The following is a 6,000-nucleotide window of genomic DNA, read 5'->3' on the forward strand; positions in this document are numbered from 1 at the left end:
CCTTCAATACGGGAGGCAGTGCACCACCATCATGCTTAGTAGCCACAAGTAGCCTCATCTTCCATAAATTTATCTAATCTCCCTTTAAAGCTTTCTAAGTTTCCATTTAGCTGGCGAGATTAATCTGGGGACTCTAGTATAATGAAAGAGGGGGAAAGACTACACATTGTGTCTGATTTGTATACCTCTTTCCTAAAGCAGCCCCAAAGGTTGTATGTAACCTTTCATTATAGTAGAGTTGCTCCAGCCCCTTGATCTTGGTTGTCACCTTCTGAACTTTTCCCCAGCTCTACAATATTCTTTTTTAAAAGCACAGATCTGTTTCTCGCCTAGCCTTTGAGGAATGCTGTAACTCGTTCTGTTTAAAGGCAGACTCAGGGAACAAATGCAGCCCTCCCCATCTGGTCCTCAAGACTCTCCCCAGGCAGAGGGAGAGCATGGCCTACTGTACAGACCTAACATTTACACTTGTTGTTCTGCCCACTGCTAGTTCCCCACCCGTGGTTTAAGGCTAAAGAAATACACATAGGTAAGAACTACGCATAGGAGAACAGCATTACATCAAATGCATATGTTACTCTTTCTCTGTGGCAGTAGATATTTGTCAGAAAGCAGAAGAAAATGGATAATTTCTAGCTTTTAGTATCACTTGCAACCATTGGTTACGGCAGTGGTTTTCAATCAGGGTGCTGTGGCACCCTGGGGTGCCTTGAATGATCGTCAGGGGTGCCGCAGGCAACACTGGCCTCCGTCCTTCTTTCCTTCCCTCCCTCCTCTGATAGCCTCTCGCATCTCTGCCTTTCAAAGGCTGGCGTGGCTGTTTTTTGCAGCAGCCTGGCTACACGGTCCCCAGACAAATGGTGCCTCTGGGGCTGGCCAAGGGTGAGGAGAGATGGGGAGGCTGAGGGAACACTCCACAAGGGGAATTGTTTGAAAATGGGTGAGGGGCTGCCAGCTCTAAGGGCAAGGGCTGATATAACTGGGCTTCTGAGGCTCAGAGCACATTTCCCCAGAGGGGAGCCACAGAAAGAATATAGGTGATCAAGGGAGCTGTGGAGTCTAAAAGGTTGAAAACCTCTGGGTTATGGTATAAACCAGGGGTGTCCAACAGGTCAATCGCGATCAACTGGTAGATCCCCGGAAGGTTTTGGTCGATTGCGGTCGATCACTGGGTCACTTTCCTTATCGTTGGTAAAACAGAATCCTGCCCCGCCCCATTGCCCTGCATGATCTGCAGAACAGCAGACGGAGTATACTCCCTCAACAACTTCGCCCTGAACCCCCCCCCCAAAAAAAAGGCTGTCCTCCTCCCTTAAAAAAGCTCAACAAGTTTTTCCTGAACCCGTAAAAAATGGGGCTGTCCTCCTCCCTAAAAAAAGTTCAACAACTTTGACCTGAGCATTGCCAGTTTGTAATCCTGTGAGTAGATCGCAGTCTCTTGGAAGTTGGCCGCCCCTGGTATAAACTAATGGAATATAAAGGGGAAACATGAGAGAAATTTCTATTCAGGCTTCATGCTGTCGTAGAATATTGATTTTCATTGTCAAGAGCATACAACAACTGCAATACTATACTGGAAATTTAATACACTACTAAAAAGGCCAACTTACACATGCTTTTCAGAGGCAGGCACTCTGAAAAGAATTAGAGCAATTGCCAGAGGAACTAGTCAACATGGAAACATTAAGTGGGAGGGTCAATAAGTATTTAACAATCCTCATTTGCTAGTAAAAAGAGTATTTGGATGCTTTCTCCCTTCAGAATCCAAGCCTCTTTCAGGCCTTTTGTTGGTGAATAAAATTCTGTTGTATAAAAAACTCATGCCACACTCTTTAGTTCATATAGTGCCCTGATCCTCGGAATGGTAAAACCCATACACAACTACAGCAAACATATTGTCTTTGGGATGGTGTGGCAGGAACAGCCCCCATCCTCTTGGTCTGGACACTGTCACCTGCTGCTCTGCTTCCTAATCTGATCTGGGAGACAGGTACTGCCAAGGTGGGGTTGTTGTTTGTTGAGGCCAAGACAACCAGAACTGCCACTGCCTTTGGCAAGAGAGGATGGGGGCTCCATCAAGCCCTCCCATGTGAGGATTCCAGTGCCATTAAGTCAGCTGCTTGAGGAACCGTGTGCCATCCATATCTTTTGGCGTGGACACTGTCGCCTGCTCTGCTCCCACATCTGAGCTGGGTGGGGAAGAGTGCTTCCTGGGAAGGACTTCTCTTTATCAAGGGCAAGTCAGCTGGCATAGGCAAGAAGCTGCTGCTCTCCTGGACAACCAGAATCTTCACAGACAGATCCATGTAAGTGCATTATAAGAACTTGTGCTTGAGTTTGCTTTCCCTTCTCTCTCCCATTCTTTTTTCCTCATATGCCATGTCTTTTTAGATTACAAGCCTTAGGGAAAGGATCATCTTATCATTGGTTAAGTCAGTTGCTCTAAGAACCTTTGTGGCTAAAGGGAAGTGAATAAATGTCTTAAATAAATAAAATAATTAATTGGTCAATTTCCAGGATTCTACAGATTTTGTAGATTCCACAGGATTCTACTAAAAATTACACCCAGTTTACTTTTGTTTTGGACCCAGAAGAGGGCAGAACAGGCTTATGTGCACTTCCCTGATGCACACAGGGGCCAGGAACACAACCCACACACAAATCAGGGGTTGCCTGTACCAGCATTCTCCAACCTGATGTAATACTAAACATCTGGAGGGCACCAGGTTAGAGAAGGATGCCCAATGCATTCACATCTGAATTCTGGGATCAGACACTCCCCCCTGCTCCAAATCAAGTCTCTTGTCCTGCAGCCTGTTTGTTTTCATTACTGTCAACAGTAGCCACTAGGAACTGATTAACTCTGTACTTGAGTCAGTTGTCTTAGGCAAACTGTAGTGTGACATGAATTGGACCAAGGAATTCTATTATCCACATGGGTAGCAGTAGTTTCATATCTGTTCCCAAACCTAAGTATGCCGGATTAGGACATTAAGACTATTGCAATTATTTTGCTACAACAACTTGACTCGCATAGTGAAACAACTACAGAGAAACTTCATTTTTTGAAAGGTGACTGGTCCTTTGGATTTTTTGGCATAGCTCTGACATGCAAGATCAGCTCAATGTATCATGGAGAATGTATGAAATTTGTGTTGAGCACTTATCTACTACTGTATATGAAATGCCCAGTTTTAAAAGCAGATTATATAATGCCTTCAAGAGACAGAACTACCCATGAATGCTACAGATATCCAGAAATAATTTGCCACTATTACGAGCCTTAGCCCAAAACTACTTTAAGTAATATCCACACACAAGGGTAAATTTCAACCAGAAGCAAATAATTACATGACTCTTGAGCAGAAACAGCGAACCTGTGACTCTCCAAATGTTGTTGGGACTTCAGCTCCCATCATTTCCAGCCAGCATAGCCAATGGCCAGGGATTATGGGAGTGGCAGACCAGTAACACCTGGAAACCCACAGATTCTCTCCCCCCCCCACTGTAATATAACTCCTCAATAAATCAAGAGTATTCCTTTCAGAACAGGGACCACTTAACATAACAAAAGCAAAGCAGCCTGCTCAGTAGCAACCTATCCCTTAACCATCCAAGTCCCCAGCACATTTTGCAAATGTGGCTGGGACCACAGACTTAGTTGGTCTGTATGTCAGTTAACTATGCTTTAGAAGCAAAGCTCACACATTTAAACCTGCCCAGGCAAAAGCTTCCAGTTAGAAGTGCCTTGTGTACTACATTGCAAATGCTACCTGTACATACAAAATGTAAAAGTTTAATACATTTCCACACAGACCCCATCAACTCCTACTCTGTGGCGATACCCCTCCCCATCTTATGAACAGTTAAATGTAGACTGTATGTCTTCTGCAATATACACATTTTGCTTCCTTCCAAGGGATATTATTTACAACCTGTACGCGGACTCACACACAGATGGCACTACTTAAACATCAGCCTATCCCAGATGTTTTGGACACGCGTGGGTGACGGTAGGTTGAGGGAGGCCAACTTAAAGCGTTTAGCACCCACTTGCAGAAATACCTAACGCTAGAGCAGCCACTCTGATGCGGAGGCAGGTACGGGGGGGGGCGGGTCATTTCGCATGCGAGTGGTGGTGCTGGGACAAAGAGGCAGCTCCGGCACCAATAACCTACAACGGACCTCTCCCACCACCACCCTCCCCGCCCGCCCCCGTTTCCCTTTCTTTAGGGAGGCTCAGGAAGTGCCCGAGCGCATAGCCTACATTCTTTGTATGAAGCTGGCAGGGCCAAGTGAGCTGGTCCCAAAGGCGGGGGTGGGAGAATGTTTCGCCCACATTTCCCCTCACCCACCCACTCTTCCCAATATTCCGCCTGTCTGTGGGAGTGGGGAGAGCGCCGGGACCCCCTCGCTGATTCCCGTGCACTCTGCACCCCTTGTGGGTCTAACGGGAAAGGACCCCCCCCCAAAACCCGCACCCCTTGCGATCCAAGCTCTGAAACTCACCCTTAGCCCCCACCGCCCAAAGGAAGGCGGAACCTCTCCCCGCTCGCCCTCCCCTTCCATGTAAACAAGGCCCGGCTCATTTCCCCCCCCCCCGCTCCTCCTCCTCGGCTCTCACCCAGATTGCGTGTAGGGCGGCGTAGAGGCCGCGATTTCGGGGGAAGCAGCTCCCACAGCGGCAGCGAGCGAGGCGGGGGGACGCCGGAAGAGAGCCGGGAAGGGAGAGGGAAATGGGGAGGAGAAGCAAAAGAAAAAGAAGAAGGAAAATCACCTCCCCGCGGGCTCCTCCATTGGTAGCCGGGCCACTGTGGCCTGCGCACCGGAAGCCCCGGCCTCCGGCATGGCGTCACTTCCGCCGCCGGGAAAAGAAAGGGGGCGGGGAGGACGGCGCACTGGGGCGGAGCTGAGCGTCCGTGACGTAGGAGCGCCCTTCAGGGGATTTTAAAAAAACCTAAAGGCGGGAACGAGCCATTGTGCGTAGTCAGGAGGGGGGGTGTCCGTGGGCTGAACCATTAGCTTGGGTGGCTGAGGGGGAGGGCGCTTCCTTCACTCTCGCGCAATTTTTCCTCGTGATAAGTTGGTCTCATCCTCCACGAATTGCAAACATGGGAGAGCCACCGGTTCTGCAATTCCCACCGCTGCCACTTTCTCTTTTAGTGGATTTGTAAGCTGATTTGTAAGTGATGTATGGAAGTGAGAGCTGGACCATAAAGAAGGCTGATCGCCGAAGAATTGATGCTTTTGAATTATGATGCTAGAGGAGACTCTTGAGAGTCCCATGTACTGCAAGAAGATCAAACCTATCCATTCTGAAGGAAATCAGCCCTGAGTGCTCACTGGAAGGACAGATCCTGAAGCTGAGGCTCCAATACTTTGGCCACCTCATGAGAAGAGAAGAATCCTTGGAAAAGACCTTGATGTTGGGAAAGATGGAGGGCACTAGGAGAAGGGGACGACAGAGGACGAGACGGTTGGACAGTGTTCTCGAAGCTACGAACATGAGTTTGACCAAACTGTGGGAGGCAGTGGGAGACAGGAGTGCCTGGCGTGCTATGGTCCATGGGGTCACGAAGAGTCAGACACGACTAGACTAAACAACAACAAGCTGCTCTGGGAGACTCTTGGCTGAAGAACAGGATTTTTAAATACATACATACCCTGAAATTTATGCATCTTTATTTGACTGGCATGGGAGGGGAATGGGTATGGCCAGCTCAATGGCTAAGGATCTGTTTCATGTGCAGAAGTTCCCAGGTAGGGCTAGAAGTACTACGTGTCTGAAATTCTGGAGAGCCACTGCCAGTCAGGGTAGACCACGGGCAGCCAACTTGGTGCCTTCCTCTCACTTGACTACAACACCCATTATCCCTGGCCATTGGCTGGCTGGGATTTATGGGAGTTGTAGTCCAGCAACATCTGGAGCGCACACAACATTGGCTACCACTGGTTTATACGACGCTGAGCTAGATGGTCTGGCTTGGTATAAGGCGGCTT

General features: G+C 48.5%; 1 protein-coding gene across 3 annotated transcripts in view; it reads right to left on the bottom strand.

The window, feature by feature from the left end:
• ARIH2 (ariadne RBR E3 ubiquitin protein ligase 2) overlaps positions 1-4,854 on the bottom strand; it is a 33,258-nt gene extending 28,404 nt beyond the window's left edge. The window contains exon 1 of one of the 3 annotated variants that reach the window (XM_035106823.2): positions 4,778-4,854. The gene's annotated coding sequence lies outside the window, so the exon portion shown is untranslated. Of the gene's footprint in view, positions 1-4,509; positions 4,531-4,624 lie in introns of those variants that run through there. The other 2 variants (XM_035106824.2, XM_035106825.2) reach the window with 2 other exon arrangements.
• Positions 4,855-6,000: the final 1,146 nt, after the last annotated feature.

The sequence above is a fragment of the Zootoca vivipara genome, chromosome 2 (genome assembly GCF_963506605.1).
Source record: "Zootoca vivipara chromosome 2, rZooViv1.1, whole genome shotgun sequence".
NCBI classification, from domain to species: domain Eukaryota; kingdom Metazoa; phylum Chordata; class Lepidosauria; order Squamata; family Lacertidae; genus Zootoca; species Zootoca vivipara.